Source organism: Ictalurus furcatus, chromosome 7 (assembly GCF_023375685.1).
Source record: "Ictalurus furcatus strain D&B chromosome 7, Billie_1.0, whole genome shotgun sequence".
NCBI classification, from domain to species: Eukaryota; Metazoa; Chordata; class Actinopteri; order Siluriformes; family Ictaluridae; genus Ictalurus; species Ictalurus furcatus.
The window spans coordinates 2,557,697-2,580,918 of NC_071261.1; the positions used below are offsets into that span (position 1 = coordinate 2,557,697).

Sequence of the window (23,222 nt, forward strand, 5' to 3'; positions counted from 1 at the left end):
TACTGTCTGGATGTTCCAGTAGGACCATATGGACCTCAAATTCACATGGACAATATCGCTGTGGTTGCTGGGACTATGTTTGCTGCTATGGCCTTAGTACTGCAATTACCACATCAATTTTGCACTCAAGTCACCTTTATTGAACAGTGGATTAGTTCAATAAAACAGACTTCATATAAAACCATTATGAACTTTCCTTTACTTTTACACTATCCGTTGTTACTCAGATAAGGATGGGTTCCCTTCTGATTCTGGTTTGTCTCAGGGTTTCTTCCTCATATCATCTTAGGGAGTTTTTCCTTGCCGCCATCACTACCAGCTCATTCAATAGGGATACATTCACACACTTAAAATCTCTATCCTGTGTTTATATGTTTCTGCCAAGCTGCTTTGAGACAATGTCCATTGTTAAAAGCGCTACACAAATAAAATTTAATTCAATTCAATTAAAGCCGCAATAATTATTTATGTGATTGGAAAATCAAATTATACATATGTTTTTAACTAATCTGTATTTTCTTTTTTGTATTTTTTTTATTCTGCTAGATGGCTGGGCCAGACAGCAAGACACAAGGAGAAGCTGCACTAAAACCTATTTATTTTTATTTGTACACATTTTTTAAGTGAATATTTTTTAAGTTCTTCAGAGAATATTACAGAAATACAGTAAAGCACAGTAAGTTTTCATTTAGTTTCACCAATTTTCTTTATGTCTCATTTACTGTAATTCAATTTGTGTTATATCTGCCACACTGCTTTCTAGATATCGGCATCAACCACTAACCTGCATTGATGCTTCAAGATCTTTACGCTTGGTGCATTTATCCAAAGCAGAAGAACACTGATCTTTACTCTACTCTGTCTGCTCTGTAATACATAATTTAATCTTTTTCTTTCCACACAATTTATCTAGCATTGTCTTAGCTCCTTCTCAAAACTGAAATCAACAGCAAATGGCAATGATTCACAAACAACTGTTGAATGTCATTTGACTCATATGATTTTAATATCATTATCCTGCTTCATAAACCTGAAAACAAAAACAAAAATCTCATGGTTATAGTTGTCATTTAAACATGAAACTGTGTAAGCAAATGAAGTATTTACATTATCCCTTCACAAACACCCCCATTATAAAATAACTTGTCCAGAGCCCATTTTATTCATTGCAGCAGAATTTGTTCTCCATGCTGGAGACAAATATATTACAGGTCACACATTATTACGAAATTGCATTTATAGCCCGACTGCAACTTACATTTTCTTCATTAAGAGGAACAAGGCATTGTATTGATGATCAGTTGAAAATTATACTAATCAGCTTGATCGAATAATCATTACTGAAGCTCCAAAGATTGGAAACACTGCAATAAGATCACAAATCTGTACCATCTTTTTTAAGGCAATGCATTACATATAAAAAGTACTATGTATGTATTATTGAAGAACAGTTATAATCTATATTATTGTGCAAAGTAATGGAGCAGGTGAACAGGGTCCTAGTACTTGGCCCACAATAAAATAACCGACTACACCATCTTGTGGAGAAAGGAAAAAGACTTTAAAACACCAAGGGTTTTTTCCCCCCCAAAAAGGGCTGCTGGAAAAAATAAGTATTTTTCTTTTACTGACAAATCATTACAGCAAATATTAGTGCAATACTACTATGATAGTGCAGCTTTGAGTTGCTTTAAGCTGCATTTTACTATAATCATTTTCTGGGAAGGTTTTCTTTTAATAACAATGAAGAACATTATTTTGTGATTAAAAATATGTGCAATGAATGCAAAAGTTAATATTTAATATTTATTCTTTTGAGATCCAACAGAGAGATGCTACTGTGTGCACAGTGTGTGTAGTGCATGAGTGATAGTGTGACAGCTCTATAAATGAAAGCATTTCTTTGGTAAATGTTGGGTTTGGTAGAAATATGGTAGAAGCATTTATTTGGTAAATGTTGGGTTTGGTAGAAATATGGTAGAAATATGATTTTATTTTGGAGCCAAGTAAGACAAAATTTAGGCTGGGTCAGAGACTACACAGCAAAATCCTGTGTTAAATTAACACTTCTCTGTGTCTACATAAGTCTATTCTACAGAGAGTAAAAAGTAACACTGAAGCAGTGTTGCAGATAATTAAGTGATGATTGACGATGAGTGATGACACCTGCTGTTAACAAGTAGAACCACTGAAGGAAAGATTAACAAGAACAGAAAAAAGAGAAGAGATGAGCAGACATACAGTAACTACAACTGACAGCCACACAGTCTTAGATGACATCACCTGCAAATAAAAGAACACATTAAATTTCTCAAGCTCTTATCAGAGAATGATTTAACAACTCCAAAAACAGCATTACCATCTGTACTTATTACTAGTTTACCTTTAGTTCTTTCAAACATGTACCAAAGGGTTTAACTCTAGGTAATATTGATGTTATATTGAAAATAATAGTTTGTTTGAAGTCACCATATATGTTGATTAGTGTTCCCTTTAGTTGGGCACTTGGCTCTTGTTTTTTAATGTTAGTTTTCCTCTGACCATTGTAACAGTGTGTTTATAAAACACATTTGTTGTGGCAAAGAATGCTGAGATAAAAAGAGATTAGGTGATGTTGGCTGCTTATTAATGGTGTCAGTCATCAAGAAGTGGCTTGATTCTCATCTCATCCAAAGTCTAGTCACTGATTATAAGTGTGTTATCACTTTATGTGTAAACGTACCTTAAGCGTACCTCGGTGTTCAGTTAAAAATTCTTACACAAAAGATGATGTTCCGTCTTTGAGAGAACATCCCTGTTCATCTTGTGCCAATGCATTGCAGTGATTTTTCTATCACAGCAGCTGCATTTGTTTAATAGAACATTTTTAACAATCATTAATGCCTCAACCTCATGATTTTATTATAGGCATTTAAATGTCATAAAAGCAGACATCTTCAGCTGAATTGCTTATTCGTCAATCTATTTCTTCACCAATGCACAAGTGCTTTTAGGGAAACATTCCTGCAATTGCTGAAAGAGAATTAATTTAATAAAAGTCCAGGGTCAAGTGCAGAACAACAACAACAACAAAAAAACGCTAACCATAATGGTGACTTCAAACTGAACTTATTTACAGTAAAACATTAACTAGAGCTAAACATTTGTTAATTCTCAATAAGAACTTTTATACATGTATAAGAGAAAAGGAAAACTAAGCTAATGCTGTTTTTGGAAATTTTAATCATCCTCTGGTGAGATCTTGAGAGATTTAATGTGCTCTTTTTTTACAGTTGATTTCATCTAAGGCTGTAAGTCATTTGTCTCTTCTCTTTTTTCTGTTCTTGTTCATCTTTCCTGCAGTGAGTCTGCTTGTTAACAGCAGGTGTTATCACTAATGGTCAATGATCACTTAATCACTTAATTATCTAATTAACTGCAACAATGATTCAGTGTTACTCTGTACTATATTATAGTAGAAGTGTTAATTTAACACACAGGATTTTGCTATGTACTGACAAAAGGCAAAAAAGGAAAAAAAAAAAAAAGAATCTTCCCAGCAAACAGGGGACGTCCGCCAGACGTTGCGAACGTCCACTTAGGTCAGCTTTGTAACACTCGCTGATGGATGTTAGGAGGACGTCCAAATTTTTATCCGGTTTATAACGTTCACTGGCAGACAACGCTATGGATTTAACTTTAAGGTATGTGGTTATTCATTAAAAACATCCCTTAAATTATCTCTGACAATGGACTTTATGCAGAAACCATGTTTTTTTTTTTTTTTTTTTGGAGAGTGACATTACTGTGGTTTTATTGCAAATAAACCATAGTAAAAATAAAAAACAAAAACCATGTATACTTGTGGTTGCTATGGTTTTACTAATAAAAATAATTAATAGCTACTATGGAACAATATTTTTCTTAATATTGGTTTAGAAACTACTCAATATTCTGTAAAACATGGCCTTTATATTGAAATACAATTAAACCTGTTTATATTTATACTATAATAATTCTATTGTATTTAAAATTAATAAAAATATCTGACACCTTGTCATTTTTGTTCATTAAATTATTTTCCCCACAACTACTATGGCATTTAAATACTGTCAATCTAATGTGTGCTTCATAATCTAAGTCACAGTGCACCTATTCATGCAATAGTGAAAGAATCCACCATTGTGCAGTTATATATTAACTGATTAAAAACTGTAATTAATGACATATTGTTTATAAGCAGCAGTCTTTGCATACTCCCATATAAAAAATAATTGTCACACAGCAAATTCCCACACAAGCACATTAAATCAAGGAAAAACAAACTTGAATACACAAATGGAAAAACTTATTGCTAAGGGTTCAAAATGTAAGCAATGAAACAGAAATACAGAATGACAGTTGCTGAATCAGATGCAAGCAGTGACTTCCAAACAGTAAGTGAAGGAGAGGCCAAAAAAGATGGAAATGAGTCCAATGCTGAAATTGCTGGAAAACAAAAATGAAACAGATACAGGTAAGTCATACATCCGTATACATCCTTATGTAAACTTGGGCTAAATCACATTCTACACCCACCATTTAAACTGAAACTGTTGGTCAGTGGTATGTTACATGCTTTAATTGTATCTTTTACAATTAGATGCAACGATTAGATGCAAGAGATCTAATGTTTAATAGTCCTAGCTTCAGATTAAAGGTGCTGTATGTGCATTCAGTATGATCCAATTTTATGTTAATTAGGTTACTAAAACAAACATTCCGAAATGTTCTATGTATTTGTATAGCTTGGGGAACAGACACAGCCTCTATAGTATGCACTACAAGTGTTGGACTACTAATTGAACATTGCATATGATGAACGTTGTTATTGTAGGAAGATGTACTTACGGTAGGCAGTCACTTGGAGTGTAGTGCCTTGGAGATGCTGTCTGTCAGCAGTTCCGCTCCGAGGCTGCTGGGGTGCCAGCCATCAGGACGAAACAACCTAGGACGCTCCCAGAACAGATTCCAGTTATAAACAAACAGCAGATAGTGTTCATTACACCAGTGGTTTTCAAAGTGGGGGCTGCCAGGGGGGCCTCAACAATTTGGTGTGAAAAATAAATTAATACATGATTATTTTTATATATTATATGCATTACTGTAACATGTTATTTGTACCAATACATATTAAAATCACATTTGCTATACCTAACTTTCGAATTGCTAAACAGACAAAACATCAACATAAAAAAGGGGGATATATTCAGAAGTCTGTATTTTTAATGTGTTTTAAAGACATCTTGCAGAAGGGGGGCCTCGATCAAATGCTAATGCCATTTGGGGGCTTTGCCCTGGAAAAGTTTGGGAACCCCTGCATTACACCAAGAAACTAACCAGTCATTCAAAGCAAGAAATCTACTGAACTTTTCAGTTCCACGTCTGTGTGTGGGAAGAGGTCCAGAGACGATGATCTACATGGTGGGTGATCTGCTTCGTAGCGTCTCAATCAGGCTGGCGAAGTCCCTCTTCAGAACCTCCGTCTGCCGCAGCCTGATGTTGTTTGCCCCCACGTGCAGCACGACCGCTCCAATGCTCACGTCCTTCTTCAGGATCCCTGGTACCTGTGACATCAAGGACACAAGCACCAGAGAAACAATGTGTGCGCACCTTACCCTTAGATGAAGCAACGCAGACGTTCCGCACAATGGAGTCCCTGACGATCACGGCATTTGGTCTGGTCTGATGGAGAGGGGCGAAGCGGTTCCTGGTTGGAATTTCTAAGACTGGGGGTGGTGGAGGGGGAGAGGTACACACTTGGGGTCTGTCCTGCACCTTCCGCTGCTGGTGCACCCAAGGTCTGTGATGTGTCGGCGCTGGCGTGACAAAGACCTGGGCTGGATATGTCTTGGGTGCACAGTCCATGCACAGAGAAACACACGGCATAGAGGGGCTGGGAGTGTGTGCTTATCTTGGATTTGTATGTGGTAGTACAAGCTGTTTCCAGTGCGGTTCTTCGCTTGTGCAACCTGGCCTGCTTGTCGAGTAGGCCGCGGATCTGTTTCTCCACGGCCTCCAATTCCAACAGTACCATATGCAAATCGAGCGAATCCTCATCCACACTCAAAAGCGGATAAACAACCGACATATTCACCTTTAAAACAGCAGTAAATGAGATAAATGTGAAATGTAAACCAGGCTAGCGGCAAGGTGATGCTAGCGCCCTACAAGCTAGTCATGGATGTTTGTAAGATCTGATGAAAACTTAGCGACAGCGCAACATTACGATTGTTTTATCTAAAGTAGTATCAGCGATATTTGTAAACGTTGTAAAGGTTAAAAAAAAAGTATAATTTTAAAGTATAGAGATTAGAAAAAAATAGCTTCCTGCGACACCAAATTCAGACCTGTGACACATTCAGATCCTCTAACTCTCTGAGAGATTTGGTGGTAAGGGCTGCAATATGAACAAACATTGAGCTGAAATATGAACAAACTATTTATCAAAAACAGAATACATCTTTGTGACAAGTTGTCATGCATCTGACCTATGAATATTCACAAAAATAGCACAAAGTACTCACACAGAACGCACGGGGTGGACACCAGGAACGAGTCCATCTCTGTGAAAACTCCACTGCCATCTAGGCCATTGAATGTCTGGTTATCCTGTGGAGTAGGGTGAATGTCCACCTCATTCATAAAAGTCATACATATCAGAAAACAGTAAACTTTCAATCTCAATGGTTAATATTCAAACAAGAGCTCAAAGACTGTGGAAAGGTATTTTTGGTATTTTTTTTTTATGATCCTCACCTCTAGTGATGTGTGTAGTACTGGAAACACATGGAAAAACAGTTTTTTTCTGAATTATACCCCTCAGAATTAACACACTGAGGCACACAGCAATAAAGTGAAGAGCTGATTTAATGTATTTTATAAGAAAACCTTCTCTGTTAAACAGTTAAAACGATCATTCTGATGACAAACAACTTCACAGTCACATAAAACACTTCTCTCAGAAAGCAGCAGCAGTAACGCGCTTGTAGCCCCTGAGGTAAGACAGACATCGCCATCTTGTGTAACTAACCGACTGAATTTCAGCTAGCAGCAAGCTAGTGTTAATATGTAAAAAGCATACAAAAAAACAGCTATTTACAACTTCAGGCAAAATGCTGTGATATAAAGATGAAATGTCCATTTTAAGCTCATGTTAGCTAAAATTCATGCTGTGCTAAACTAATCTGTTCGGTAGCATGTTAGCTAGAAAGCTAACATTTTTGTGTGGAAATGGGTGTAAAAATAAAAACAAAAAGGTCCACAGGAAGAAGTAAACCTTGAGCCTTGAACTTTAACATGTTAGATTTTACTCAAAAGAAATATCTACTCTCTACATCACAGCTTAAATAATTTTCACTAGATTTAATCTTAGGGCTAACCACTAGTTAACTGTCTTCTCTTTAAACCGTATAGCTGAAGCGCTGTTTAATGATTTAATTTAATTAAACTACATAACAGATGTATAACTATGTGTAAAGATAAAGAGAAAAAACATTACTTGCCTTGAGTTGGTGCCTGGCTCTGCTGCTCCGGCTCCACTCACATGAGGCTGTGTGAGAGAGAATGAACTCCACCGGGAAGATGTTTTCCCTGTGGGGGAGGGGAAACTCTCAGCTCCCACCTACAAGTATTTATTAAACGCGATTTCGACCATATATTTATCAACGAAGGGATTGCAACTTTTTTATTCAGGTATACAAAATAAACAACATTTTTACATGTCATAGAAATGCCTAGAGTATAATCTATTTAACAATCCATTCATATATAACACAAACATACCAGTTCAAGATGTAGCCTATACAATGAAATCCAACATGGTTTAGGGACAATATCTGCGCATGCGCATGCTTAGCTTCGTATGTTTTGGTTTCGTATGTGCAGTTTCGTATGCAAGAGATTTCGTATTCCTGTAAAAAATGAAATAAAAATTAAATGTTAATGAACAATTACATCTAGATGTATTTCTTTGGAATTACACAGCAGTAACTTCATTAATCATTTTTTTCCGCATAATTTCAAAGTAATATAGCATTTCAAGAATGTTAACACTGTTCAAGCTTCTTTTCTGCATATATTCGAAGTCGATGATTTTTTTCGTCATGATCAAGCCTCTGTTCGACTAACTGTAGCTTTCATTTCAACGGCGGGGTTCGGTTGACTTCGTCAAAAGCGTGTTTGTGTTTGCTGGAAGGTTGTTATTACCATATATAGTATTTATATTAGTTATATAGTGTACAGTTTGATAAGTCAGATTTACTACAGTTTAAGATTTGTATTTTATTCGTAGTTTATTTAATGTACAGTTAAGTCGTGTGTGTATATGCTGTTCATATGCGTTTGTGTATAAGATTAGTTTATAGGAGGTTTGTAGTTAAATTTACTTTTGATTGTTTTAAGTGTTTGCGTTCATATCGTAGGTTAAGGATTGTTGTTCTCATATTTTAGTAAATTTTAGTATTTAGAACATCGCAGGTTCATTATACCACTGTCTCCGTGACAACTGGGAACATACAGTTACATTTGTGGTAAGTAAATGTATTGATTTATATAATATATAATATTAACCTTTCATCCATAGCTATATACACTGCGGGTGAAGTGCATGAGATCATGCGAGACCTAGCTCGTAACAAACAATCTGTCGAAAGAATTAATTCTTGAAAAGCAAACATTTACTCTAGTTATAATTAGACACATTTTCAAGTTTAAATTATGGAAAAACTCTTACCTTTTAAAGGGGTGTCTGTACCCACATCCTTCAACAATATGCCTGCCAGCCGTGCTGTATACAGATGACAGGCGGATATAACCCAACTTCCTGTTCACCTGTGGGGTTTAACTGGCTGGCAGCATGCCGCCACATGTTATATTGTTTAATCAATTATTAAGTTTAATCAAAATGTGGTCTTTGGTTGAATACTGTGCAAACACACTGAAAAGTAGTTGTATAAGCAGACCATAAAAACAACAAGCACGCCAGTACAAGTAGCTTTTGAGCCAAATCTCAATAATAATTCACCTCCCGAGTTTGTAGAAAGATATGTTTCTCTTCATGAACTTATTCCTAAGGTCACAGTTGGATGTAGACTGTGCAGACCATTGATTCAGCCTGAATTTATGTACAAATACATATATTTTTTGGAATAATCTTTCAACCTTTATACATACGAATTTTAACTAGCAACAGTTTACAAATTGTTTATTTAAATACAAAACCATGTGTTAAGATTTAGCTTTATGTCACAAAAAATTACACCTATTAAGTTTAATATAAAAACGATACTAAGTACTACAATATTAAGTAAACATCCAACTTAATTTGATCAAATTCACAATGAGTTTAGGGGGCGTTTTTGAGCCCATGCGGTGATTTCCATTACAGAACCATGCCTGTTTTTAATACAGTACCACCTGAGGGCGCGAAGATCACAGACATGCAATATTGATTTTCACGCTTGTCCCTTGTGCACAGAGATTTCTCTGAAGCTTGTGTAAAATCATACCTCTACTTATAGGCGCGCCATGATCAGGTGACGTGGCAATTAAGCGCATCACATGATATATATATGGCAGCTGTGAACCACGCTGCCAGCCTCTTTTATCTGAAGCGAAGACGCAATTCACAGACCTGCCCTGGTATGACGAAGCTATGCAACGTCTCATTCCCTACTCAGGTAACAGGATTACATGCGTAACCCCGACGTTCCCTTTCAAAGGAAACTTCGACGTTGCATTTAGCATAACAGTATGGGAACGAGAGTACCCACTCCGTCATACCGAGGGTACGCTCTGTTCAAAAGGACCCAAGCCCGAGGGTCACTGCAAGACACTCGAGCCAAGGGTCGAATGAATATTCAGGCTGTAATAACAAATGAATGTGTGTTGTGTAGACCATCCCGCATCAGCACACACATTGTGTAAGGATACCCCTTTGGACAAAGCCTTCTAGGAGGTTGACCGCCCTAATGGAATGAGCTCTTATGCCCAGAGGCATTGCGAGAGTGCGCGCCTCATTGCTTCGACTATCCAATTAGAGATGCGCTGCTTTGACACAGCATCACCTTTACTGTCGCCGCCAAAGCAGACCAGCAGCTGGCCGGAGCGGTGGACGTAAGTACAGAGAGCCCTTACTGGACACAGCAGGTGCATCCTCTCTTGTTCCGGTGTGAGAAACGGAGGAGGGTAGAAGACCTGCAACACCACAGGGTGGACAGCGGATGTAGGTACTTTAAGAATATAATCCGGCATAGGATACAAGAAGGCCTTGGCTAGTCCAGGGGCAAAGTCAAGGCAGGAAGGGGCAACAGAGAGAGCTTGTAGATCTCCCACTAGCTTGAGAGATGTCAGGGCCAGTAGAAGAGCTAACTTTAGAGTCAGAAGCTTCTCAGAGGCTGACTCTAAGGGCTCAAATGGGGCCCCTGACAGACCTTCCAAGACCACAGAAAGGTCCCAGAAAGGTATTCGAGACCTGCAGATGGGCCTCAGCCGTCTGACACCACGCATGAACCTCGAAGTTAGAGGATGTTGCCCCACAGCGGCTCCATCAACAGGGGCGTGGCTGGCCAAAATGGCGGCCACGTAAACCCTGATTGTAGAAGGAGCCAACCCTGCTGAGAAATGTTCTTGTAAGAACTCCAGTACTGTAGCTATTGCGCAGTTCACTGGGTCTAGCTGACGTTCCTCACACCACAAGACAAAAAGCCGCCACTTGAGCACATACAATTTCCTTGTGGATGGTGCTCTAGCATTTAACATGGTCTCTACAACCTCAATTATGAGACCAGAATCTATGAGCTGGTGCCCCTCAGGGGCCAGGCCCACAGTTTCCATAGTTCTGGCCTAGGGTGATAAATCAGCCCTCCGGCTTGAGACAGTAGATCCCTGCGGATGGGAATCTCCCAAGCAGTGCCGTCGTGCAGGGAAATTATCTCTAAGAACCATATTCGAGCTGGCCAATAAGGTGCTACTAGCAGCAGATGTAGACGGTCTTGGTGAACTCTCGCTAGAACTTGTGGCAGCAGAGCGATCGGGGGAAAACATATAGATGTAACCTCGGCCATGTGTGCACCATGACATCCAGCACCAATGGTGCAGGAGGAGTGAGGGCAAACCACAGTGGGCAGTGTGTCGTCTCCTCGGAGGCGAACACATCCACTTCCGCTTGTCTGAACCTCTGCCATATGGACTCCACCACTTGTGGATGGAGCCTCCAACCCCCGGGCCTCAGTCCCTGCCTCGACAGGATGTCTGCCACTACATTCTGGCTGCCCGGAATGTACATTGCACTCACTGACAAGAACTTTCTCTCTGCCCAGAGAAGGATTAGTTGCGCCTGCCTGAACAGGGGCCTGAACGTAACCATCCATGATGGTTGACATATGAGGCCACCGCTGTGTTGTCTGACACAACTAGCACATGGTGACCTCTCAACTGAGGAATAAATTTCAGTGCTAGGAATATGGCCCGCATCTCTAGGCAATTTATATGCCACTCCAGATGAGGGACGCTCCAAAGACCGTGAGCTGGACAGCCATTTAAGACTGCACCCCAGCCCTGAGCACACCTCTGAACCGGGGGGGTCAAGCTCTGAACTGGACCCAGTAACCTTTTCTATGGTAGACAGAACCCATGGTGACACATTTGGCAGTAGTTTCCATGCTGCCAAATAGTCTTTCAGTGATGTTACCTTTTCCACATTTTGTTGGAGGGAAAGCATCAAATTTCCGTCGTCCTGTGACAGCTCGCTGACCAGAGAAGACTGAAAACGTGGGATGGCTTTGGCCAGGGCAGGCCCTACAGTAGCACTGGGGCTAACTGCCCTAGCATTCTCATGACACCTGATACATCCCTCTGTGGCCCATCAGGACCGTTCCTTCCTTGCCTGCTTTGCTTTTATGATCATTTTTAGATCAGGCCTCTTAGCAGGCTGTGGCTGTGGGCACCCGGCCCCCCTGGCTTTCTGCGGGGGGAGGCGGGCCGCCACATTCGTCTTCTGCGTCTCCCTCGCATTAGCGCTGGCCCGGGCTCCACTCGTGGAGGCCCGTGCAAACTCGACACGATGGGGAAGGAACTGGCTGAATGTCGCCGTTTGCTGTTTTGCCTCACTAAACCTGTCGGCGATGGCATTGACCACGCCCCCAAACAGGCCGGAAGGTTTAACAGGGGTGTTCAGCAAGGAGACCTTATCTTTGTCCCCCATTCCTGAGAGGTTGAGCCATAGGTGCCTCTCTGCCACAACCAGGCTACCCATTGAACAGCCGATAGGCCGGGCCATTTGTTTGGTCGCCCGGAGAGATAAATCTGTGGCGCAGTGCAGCTCTGCCACTGCCTCGGGCCCAATTCTCTCCCCAGTATTGAGCTCACTCAGCAGGTCTGCTTGGTAGGCCTGCAACACTGCCATTGTAGGCAGGGACCCACAAGCAAGACCCACTGCCGTATAGGCTCTGCCCACCAACGCCGAGGTGGCCTTACATGGCTTAGAGGGTAAAGTTGGCCTCCCTAAATTACCTGCCGTTGATGGAAAGAGGTGGCTCGCAAGCACCTCCTCCACCTTTGGCATTGCTAAATAGCCGTACTGCTCACTCCCAAAGACAGCTGAGTAATCGGATGCTGCGGGGTTATAAACACGGCAAGTGTATGGTGTTCTCCAGAAGCATGATATCTCATCATGCACTTCTGGAAAAAAGGGGAGTTTTCTGCAGTGTGAGGGAGCTTCATATGTATTTTCACTGGAGAGGAAGCGCTCATCCAGCCTGCTACAAGCCACTTCCTCTTCCCTGGGGGGAGCTGCCCTAGTAATCACCTCAAGCAGCTCTTTATATGCTTGAGAGCTGCTGTTGATTTTTGGTGCAATGGCACCCTTTACCGGGTCCTCGGAGTCAGCGAGGGTGTTTTGGCTTTCCATAGGGGAAGGAGGAGTCGCGACGTGAGCTCCTATGTCAGGCGGAGAGCCGAACCTGGAAGACAGAGCAAGAGATAGAGCAGCGCTCGTCTCCGGCTCCTCTTCCAAATCCATACGAGAACCTTACGACCTTAGCTGGCTGGCTGCCTCGGCAGCGACCGGCCCAGATCCGCGAGGCTCTGAAACCCAACTCCCTTCGGACGAGAAGAGAGCGAGTCGAGAGCATAGTTGCCTAATAGTGAAATGCTCACAGTGCTGACAGTCAGACCCCTCGAGGGCTGCTGTAGCATGCTCTACGCCCAAACACTTCACACAGAAAGCGTGTCCGTCTCCTCCTGTGATGAAACGGGAGCAAGGCGTAACACACTTTCTGAAATCCCTGTCGCTCATTATTTCACTCTCTTTTCTTTTTTTTTCTAAAAAAGGGATAGTAAAGTTGAGATTTTGAGAAATACAGAGTTGAAATGAAGCGTTTCTTTTTCTCTTTTTTTGTCACACAAGGCACAGACATGCAGTCTCGCTAAAGATAATAAGGCTGACGGCGTAGTTCACAGGTGCCATATATATATATATATATATATATATATATATATATATATATATATATAATATATATAAATAAAATGTGTGTATCATGCGACGCGCTTAATTGTCACATCACCTGATCATGGCAGGCCTATAAGAAGAGGCATGATTTTACACAAGCTTCAGATACCAGTCACGCGCGCAAGGGCGTTCCCATACTGTTATGCTAAATGCAACGTCGAAGTTTCCTTTGAAAAGGAACGGCAGAGAGCAAGTCTACTGAACATATTACCTCACAAAGTCTGTTTGCTTCCAAAGTCTCTTAAATGCTGTAGTGAGAGAGAGAGTGTGTGTGTGTGTGTGTGTGTGTGTGATTGGAACCAGGTGTGGGTGATTATAACTCCGGGGAAGGTGAGTGCATGCGTGTGTGGGAAGTTCTCATCGGCCATGTTTGTAGTCAGTGGTGTCTCCTGGGAAACTAAGTCTTGGCTTGGCTGTGATATGACATGTTTCTTTTTAGTAACACTTACTTTTCCATCCTAACCCTAACACTTTACAATAAGGTTTCATTAGTTAACATTTGCTAACTACTTTAGTTAACATGAGGTAAGAATGAACAATACTTTTACAGCATTTATTAATCTTAATTTCAACATTTACACATACATACAGTATCTCACAAAAGTGAGTACACCTCTCACATTTTTGTAAATGTTTGATTATAATTTTTCAAGTGAAAATACTGAAGAAATGACACTTTGCTACAATGTAAAGTAGTGAGTGTACAGCTTGTATAACAGTGTAAATTTGCTGTCCCCTCAAAATAACTCAACACACAGCCATTAATGTCTAAACCACTGGCACCCAAAGTGAGTACACCCCCAAGTGAAAATGTCCAAACTGGGCCCAATTAGCCATTTACCCTCCCCGGTGTCATGTGACTTGTTAGTGTTACAAGGTCTCAGGTGTGAATGGGGAGCAGGTGTGTTAAATATGGTGTCATCGCTCTCACACTCCCTCATACTGGTCACTGGAAGTTCAAAATGGCACCTCATGGCAAATAAATCTCTGAGGATCTGAAAAAAAGAATTGTTGCTCTACATAAAGATGGCCTAGGCTATAGGAAGATTGCCAAGACCCTGACACTGAGCTCCAGCACGGTGGCCAAGGCCATACAGCGGTTTAACAGGACAGGTTCTAATCAGAACAGGCCTTTGGTCTTGGTCATGGTCGACCAAAGAAGTTGATTGCACGTGCTCTGCGTAATATCCAGAGGTTGTCATTGGGAAATGGACGTATGAGTGCTGCCAGCATTGCTGAAGAGGTTGAAGGGGTGGGGGGTCAGCAAGTCAATCCTCAGACCATACGCTACACGCTGCATCAAATTGGTCTGCATGGCTGTCGTCCCAGAAGGAAGCCTCTTCTAAAGATGATGCACAAGAAAGCCCGCAAACAGTTTGCTGAAGACAAGCAGACTAAGGACATGAATTACTGGAACCATGTCCTGTGGTCTGATGAGACCAAGATAAACTTATTTGGTTCAGATGGCGTCAAGCATGTGAACAAGTGAATCTTGCCTACAGTCAAGCATGGTGGTGGGATAGTCATGGTCTGGTGCTGCATGAGTGCTGCCGGCACTGAAGAGCTACAGTTCATTGACGGAACCATAAATGCCAACATGTACTGTGACATACTGAAGCAGAGCATGATCCCCTCCCTTCAGAGACTGTGCCGCAGGGCAGTATTCCAGCATGATAACGACCCCAAACACACCTCCAAGACGACCACGGACTTGCTAAAGAAGCTGAGGGTGAAGGTGATGGACTAAACCCTATTGAGCATCTGTGGGGCATCCTCAAACGGAAGGTGGAGGAGCACAAGGTCTGTAACATCCACCAGCAACGTGATGTCGTCATGGAGGAGTGGAAGACCTGTGAAGCTCTGGTGAACTCCATGCCCAAGAGGGTTAAGGCAGTGCTGGAAAATAATGGTGGCCACACAAAATATTGACACTTTGGGCCCAAATTGGACATTTTCACTTAGGGGTATACTCACTTTTGTTGCCGGCAGTTTAGACATTAATGGCTGTGTGTTGAGTTATTTTGAGGGGACAGCAAATTTACAGTGTTATACAAACTGTACACTCACTACTTTACATTGTAGCAAAGTGTCATTTCTTCAGTGTTGTCACTTGAATAGATATAATCAAATATTTACAAAAATGTGAGGGGTGCACTCACTTTTGTGAGATACTGTAATTAAAATCAAATGTTGCATTTGTTAACATTAGTTAATGCATTGTGAACTACCATAAACAAACCAGGAACGACTATTTCTATTAAGTAATATTAAAAAAGATTAATAAATACTGTAACAAATTTATTGCTCAGAGCTTATTTCATTAATAAAAGCAAAAGCACTTTGAACAGTATGGTGGGGAGTTGTGGGTACATCTGAGGAACAACATTTAAGCAGCTTTTTAATTTATCTTGTTTTAAATAGTTTGAGATATATGTATGTGTGTGTATATATATATATAATATATATATATATACACACACACATATATGTGTATATATGTATATATGTATGTATGTGTGTGCGTGTGTGTGCGTTTTTATGTTTATTTATGTTTTCTCAGCCTTTATACCTCTGGCAAATATGTCCTCCAAAAAGGTAAGTTCAGTACCAAATCAAGTTATATGGTTGATACTGGTAGTTTGAGGAAAGAAAAAAAAAAAAAAAAAAAAAAAACAGGTTAAATCAGGAAATGTACTGAAAAACATCATTTATTCAGTTATTTGCAGAGACACCAGTACAGTAGCTTGATGACATCCGAAAGCGTAAGAGGCAGTACAATAAAATTTGGGCTAGAGTGTCAAGGGCACAAAAGAAGGCAGCAAACAAAGAAACGATCAGTTCAATTGAGATGGTCAGCATTGCTGATAGTGACAGCCTTAGTCACAACCGCACTTTGAGCAGAAAAATCGTGGCATGTTTTCAGATCCAGCCCTGTCAAGTTCTGAGAGCGAACAAGATATTACACCCACGCTCAGGGAAGAACTTTCAGAATGGGCACGTATGTTTCAAGTTAAACATAATGCTGTGGATGCTCTCTTAAACATTCTTAAAAGACATGGGCATGCAGAACTCCCCCATACTGCAAGAACACTCTTTAGAAACGAGAACCATTATGAACTTACTACCAAAGATCGTGTTGAGAGTGTACAGTTTAATGTGGCAGATCAGCTCTCAAAACATCTGAGCAAATATCCTGCAGCTGTGACGGACCATCTGCAGTCACTTGACCTCTCCATAAATGTTGATGGGCTACCATTATTCAGAAGCTCAAACCTATCCCTCTGGCCAGTTCTCAGTTCCATAAACTTGTCACCTGAAAGCATTTTCCCCCTGTGCATATCCACTGCTGCATCTAAATCCAAAACACCAAACTTTGTTAATGACACTGTTCAGGAATTGGCAGAACTAATCAGGGATGGTCTGACCTGGGGAGGCAGACATTTAAACATCCAACTAAGATGTGTTACCTGCGATGCTCCAGGAAAAGCTATGGTCAAGTGTGTCAAGCAGTTTTCTGGATACTATGGGTGCGACAGATGCAACCAGAGGGGATCCTAGGTTGGTCGGATGCTGTATCCTGAAATAAATAACCTGACCATGAGGCCAGATGAATCATTCAGAGAGTGCTGGCAATTTGAACACCATCAATAAGAGCTTTGGGTCACACACTTTGATCCGGATGATCAAACGCATAATGGAGTTCCAAATATAGCACGTAATTAACAAAACGTTTCTTTAGCTTTACACTTTATGTAACAACTGTAACAAATTCTCCAAATTTATGCTGCGGGCAATAATATCAGAACAATATCAACGATCATAAAACACCAACATAATTCAATTTACATTACTCGATGTCACAGTAAAACAAGAATAGATGGGATAAATAGAGTTCATGATCTGTGATCTGTGACTGAGATGCCATGTGGCAAGGTTGCCCTGGAAACGACACTAGATTATGAGCTCATACTCAACTCATTTTTATTTTTGAAGCTTACGTGGCTTCGTCTCTAAAGAGATCGAGCAATAGCTATATTTTAGTGTTTGCTTTTACACTACACACACTGCATAAGTGGGTGACACCATTTTAACTTAAAACAAGTATCTAGCAGAACATTTAAAATATATAGGCTATAAATTTGGTTGGCGGGGGAGAAAGTGTCAAGTGAACTGCTTTGGAACAATTATGTCACTAACCTAACCAGTTGATCCGGATGAAAAGTGTAAATGCGTGCAAAATCGAGTGCCAAAAGTCACGCATAATTAACAAAGAGTTTCGCTTTAAGCTGCAGACATTATCACAATAATATCAAAGATCCTAATAAAAACAATCAGTTTGCATTTACACACAAGCACAACAGGTAACAACTATCCAAATTTACCCACTTTAACGTCTGAGTAAATGTTCACACCAATAATGATGACATAAACAGGTACAAATTAAAATATTAGGTTCAAAAGAGACTTGTGTGAATGCTTTTCAGTTTCAGTGTCCCTCACCTGTAAAGAGATTGCTAGGCAACATTTTAGACATATCAAATCATAACACTACTGAATGTGTTCATTTCGTTGTTTTAGGTTTGAAACCTTCAAAAAGAATTGCCATCGGAATAACCCCGGCCACAGCTGACAACCCACACACACACACACACGGAAAGAGCACAGTACCTTTAAATTGTTAAATTTAAATAAATGTACTTTGTTCCTTACAATTTCTCACGTGTCTGTTTTCTGTGGTTAGCCGAAAAGTAAAATAAAATGACGTTCAGAGAACTTTAAGTGAAAGTCCACTAAGCGTCCCGAATGGCCGCTGAATGTCCTGTGGACGTCCCCTTGAATGTCCGTAGGACATCTTTGTGGACGTCCGCAGGACGTCAAGGGGACCCTACACATGGACGTTCGGGGGACGTTCGCAGAGGCCATTTTTTGTCAGCTGGGTTGTTTACACACCTCTACTCTCAACCAGATGTCTTATAAATGTTTTTGGCACACTTTCCAGAAAAAAAGGGACATGCACAAAGTAAATGGCTTTATGAATGAATATATTTTGGTAAGGATCAGCAATGGAAGAAACAGAGACACTGGTGATGTTTCCATTGGTTTTCCCTATCTGCTGTAGGATCTTGTGGTCTGAGACAGAATGCACTTTCCATAGCAGACAGTAGTACAACTGCACAGGATGCTATCTATGATTCTCCTGAATGTACTGAGGATAGTAGGGGGTGAGGTTTGCTCTCATGTCTCTGCTGAAAATTGAGACATTGCAGGGATTTAATGGCTTAGATCCTCTAGGATGTGCAACCCATGAGTCCAAGTTTCCCCATGATCATGTCTGCAGACAAGCACTGAATAACACTGTATGTCCTCCTGAGGTAAAAAATAAAATAAAAAATCTCTTATGTTCGTAGATTGTTGCTTGCACTCTACTTTACTAAGAACAGTAAATCCAGTTTTCTATCTGCGATGATGTCCGATAAAAGCAGAGCTTTGTTGTTTACTGAACGTGCATTAAATAACGCAACATTTACCAGACTCTTGGACACCATAGAAGGCAGCTCCAATGGAAGATAAATTACTGAGGACCACACCAGTCTGAGACACTCTTTTAGTTTCTCTCCGACTCATAGGAACACTGATGTTAGAAGAAAAAGGCAGTAACTGCGTCCAAAACTTCTATGTATATACCGCCTTTGTCTCAACAGGCCAGCATTTCGACAGAGTTCATAAGTGTCATTTTGCAAATGATAGTTCTGTTTTGTTTAGCAGCTGATGTGCGGTGTACCTTAAAGACATGCTCCATGAGTCCAGGACCGCAGCAGTCCCAAGAGAATGTATGTTCTTGGTAACACCACAGAGTAAACTCCTTCAATTAAGCTCCAGAGTCCTCCAGAGAACGCAGACAGATAAAAACTAAAAGCCAAGGTGTGTGTAATAGTCCCGACTCGTTACAAGTGTAGAGAATGACTTAGTAACTGGAAACAGCAGGAATACAGCATCCACATTAACTTAAAAACAAAAAACAAACAAACAGACAGTGAGAGGAGTGGCAGCCAAAACGCTCCAGCATGCCCAATCAACCGGAAACTCGATCCCTTTATTGCAAGCAAGGGATACTTAACCAAATATTAAGTGTTATTAAAGTTAAGACTATATGTTCCAATACTTTTACTCACCTAAAATTCTGTGGTCTGCCACAAAAGGTGCCATATGTTTAACACACATTGTAGATGTAAATGTCAGGAAATGAAAGCTGAAATTATGTTACCACAAGTTTGTGTTTGTGTCTGTGGTTAACTGATAACAAGGTGGTAAAAGGTGTATTTTTTGTGTGTGTTTTAGAACATTAATATATACCATTTTTATGTTTTTGTACAGCCTTTCATTGACTCTATATTACTGTGCTACTACTCTAAGAGCACAGTGATAGAGTGCAGAATCTGAGAGCTTTAGACTTCTGATAGTAAGTTCAGTAGATTCTGAGGTTGTTTTTGACTGTAATCTATCAGAGGGATTGTACTCATCAGAACTTTCTGACCTTGCTCCTTTATACAGTAAAAACTGTGGTGCGCTGTTGCGATATTGCTTGTACCAGTAAAGCCAGATGTAATCGCTTCTTGACTCATATGAACATTTCAGAGTAACAGTATCTGTTTCTTTTCTGACAATGGTGGCATGTTCATCCACCGGCCAAATGTTTTCTGCAAAACTGCCTGTTGTAAAGAAGAAAATAAAGAAATAAATCTGTGAAGTATTTTTGTAAATGAACCTTTCATTTAATGAAACAAAACATTCATTTAAGGAATTAATGCTTAAAATATGATGTATTAATGAATACAACTGATGAAAGGTAATTACCTGTTGCTACAGTGAGAATCAGAGGTGTGTATCTCACTATGCACAGTAAGTTGTGTAGTTGAGCCATTTCTGAACACAGCTCTGTGAAGATTCTGTATAATAGTGCTGTATGTGCTGAACTTTGCACATGAGGGAACACATCTCTAGAAGGGCACACCCAGGAAGTGCTGCTGCTGTAGCATAACTTTGTACAGATTAGGAAGTTGGATCTGCCATGGAGTCATCTGTCATAGAGAACAGAGTATTAATTTATTTTTAAGCCAGCGATACATAAATCATACTCACATTTAGCTCTTGTTTTATATCACACAGACAAATTCAATCATAATTCAGAGATAATAAAACATCAATGTTAACTCACCTAATGAAAGCCACAGACACATGAATATAACGGTAAACATGATGTATGAAAATATTCTTTCTGTACTGTGTTATGTTTAGATCATAGTGTCAACCAATGTTGCTGACAGATTCTTCATTCTTACTGAAGCATCCTGGCCTTACATTCAGCCTCAATTATAGAATCTGGCCTAAATATACAGTACTGTGCAGACGTTTTTGGCACATGCAAAGAAATGCTGTAGAGCAAAGATGCCTTCAAAATAATGAAATTAAATGTTTCTACATAAAATACCATAAAGAGCAGTGAACAGTAGTAAATGAAACAAAGTCAATATTTGGTGAGACAATAAATAAATAAATAAATAAATAAAGTAAACAATAAAAATAGTAGTCTCCAGTACAATTTGTGCAGTTTTATAAGGAAATGAGTTGGTAAGTTTTATTGAGCATTTTGCAGAACCAGCCATAGTTCTTCTGGAGACTTTGACTGTCACACTTGCTTCTTATTCTTGCAGCGAAACCCAGCAGCCTTCATTGTGGTTTTTTGAGCTAGAAAACTAATGTTTGGGAATCTAAAAGGTTTTTTGTTGTTGTTGTTTTTTACTGACTTGATAATGTAGAAGTCATAAAATAAAAAAATTAAAAAATCTATAACAAAGTTTGTACTAAAAAATAGGGTGACAAAAATTTTTTCACAGTACTGTACATTCATGTGAAAAAATAAATACACCACATGGAAATTGTTAGCTTTGTTGGCATATTTGGCCAAGCAAACATTTGATCATCTTTCAAACAGTGTCTATTAAAAAGTTGATATACTCGAACAAAACTACAAGGAAAATTACTTTTTCAATTATTTATTCAACAGAAATATCAATAGATTTTCTTCTGTGGAAAAAGTAAGTATACTCTTGGCCTCAGAAGCTTCTTGCTGAAATTTTTGACCACTCTTCCATGCAACTACAAGAACAGTTGCAATCTGCTTGAGGGTTTTCTTGCATGTACTGCCCATTTCAAATACCCCACAACCATGTGGTGGGTGGTGTTTGTGACTGTTAGATGCAGACCTTTTTTATTTACAGTGGGAATTCACCACTGTTCTTATATCCGGAGTATAAATTCCCCCCAGAACTAATGCTAAGAAGGCACTCTGTGAACTGTATGGGGACATTGCCAAATTGTAGAACACACACCCAAATGGACTGTTTATCAGCATTGGAGATTTCAACCATGCGAATCTCAAATCAGCAAGACCATCACCACATGCTCCAAACAGAAGCTGACTCATGACTGTGCAGCAATGCACAGCTCAAATCTCAATATGAAGTTCGCCAATGACACGACCGTGGTGGGAAAGAACTCAGCAAGAACGATGAGTCAGCATACAGAGAGGAGTTGCAGCGGCTAACAGACTGGTGCAGAGCCAACAACCTGTCTCTGAATGTGGACAAAACAAAAGAGATTTCAGGAGTTTGTTGATTTCAGGAGAGTACAGAGCGACCATTCTCCACTGAAGACATGACTCCTCTGTGGAGATCATCAAGAGCACCAAATTATTTGGTGTTCACCTGGTGGAGAACCTCATCTGGTCCCACAACACCAGCTACATATCTAAGAAAGCCCAGCAGCATTTCTACTTTCTGCGAAGGCTGAAAAAAATGCTACAGAGGAACCGATGAGAGCATCCTGAGCAGCTGCATCACTGCCTGGTTTGGAAATTGTACCATATTGGATCACAAGACCTGCAGCGGATAGTGAGGACAGCTGAGAAGATCATCAGGGTCTCTCTTCTCTCCATCATTTATACCACATGTTGCACCTGCAAAGCCACCAGCATTGTGGGTGACCCCACATACCCCTCACACAAACCCTTCAACCTCCTGCCATCTGGAAAAACGTGTGGACTGACACACACACACACACACACACACACACACACATATGCACACATGTTGAACTGAACACCATCCCACTCCTCCTGCAATTTTTTGCAGATTTCTGTACTGTCAACCTGTACTTTTGCTGGTAATTTATATTTAAAAAAAATATTTATTTTTATATTTAATTTCTTGCCACTATTATATTCTTTATCTGGCTGCTATCACAATAACTGCTATACCCACATATGATATAAGCTAATCTGCTGTATACTATGTCATAGTATGTTATGTTTACATTTACAGCATTTTTTATTATATCGTTATTCTTTTTGCACTAGCTGTTGTATCTGACACTTCCACACTAGAACTGTGTACTGGTCGGCACTACCCTGTCACGTACTGTGTCCATTGTCCTGTTTTAGTAGTACTGTATTGTCTTGTGGTGTTTGCACATGTTTGCACGTGCACTTTATGTAATATGTGTAGGTCTTATTTAGTTCTGTGTCATCTCATGTGGTTAGTGTGTTGTTTTATGTGTTTTATGTAGCAGCATGGTCCTGGAGGAACGTTGTTTCATTTCTCTGTGTAGGATCTCAGGTCAAACTAGGCAGCCA

General features: G+C 40.1%; 1 long non-coding RNA gene across 3 annotated transcripts; it reads right to left on the minus strand.

The window, feature by feature from the left end:
* Positions 1-1,051: 1,051 nt before the first annotated feature.
* On the minus strand, positions 1,052-7,295 carry LOC128609481 (uncharacterized). 3 transcript variants are annotated; one of them, XR_008386234.1, is made up of 4 exons: positions 6,778-7,295; positions 6,546-6,630; positions 4,870-6,115; positions 1,052-4,467 (listed from the first exon to the last, which is right to left on the minus strand). It is a non-coding gene; the product is annotated as an uncharacterized LOC128609481 (long non-coding RNA). The 3 variants fall into 3 exon arrangements; XR_008386233.1 differs by having other exon boundaries at positions 4,870-6,630; XR_008386232.1 differs by lacking the exon at positions 6,778-7,295 and having other exon boundaries at positions 6,546-6,759.
* Positions 7,296-23,222: the final 15,927 nt, after the last annotated feature.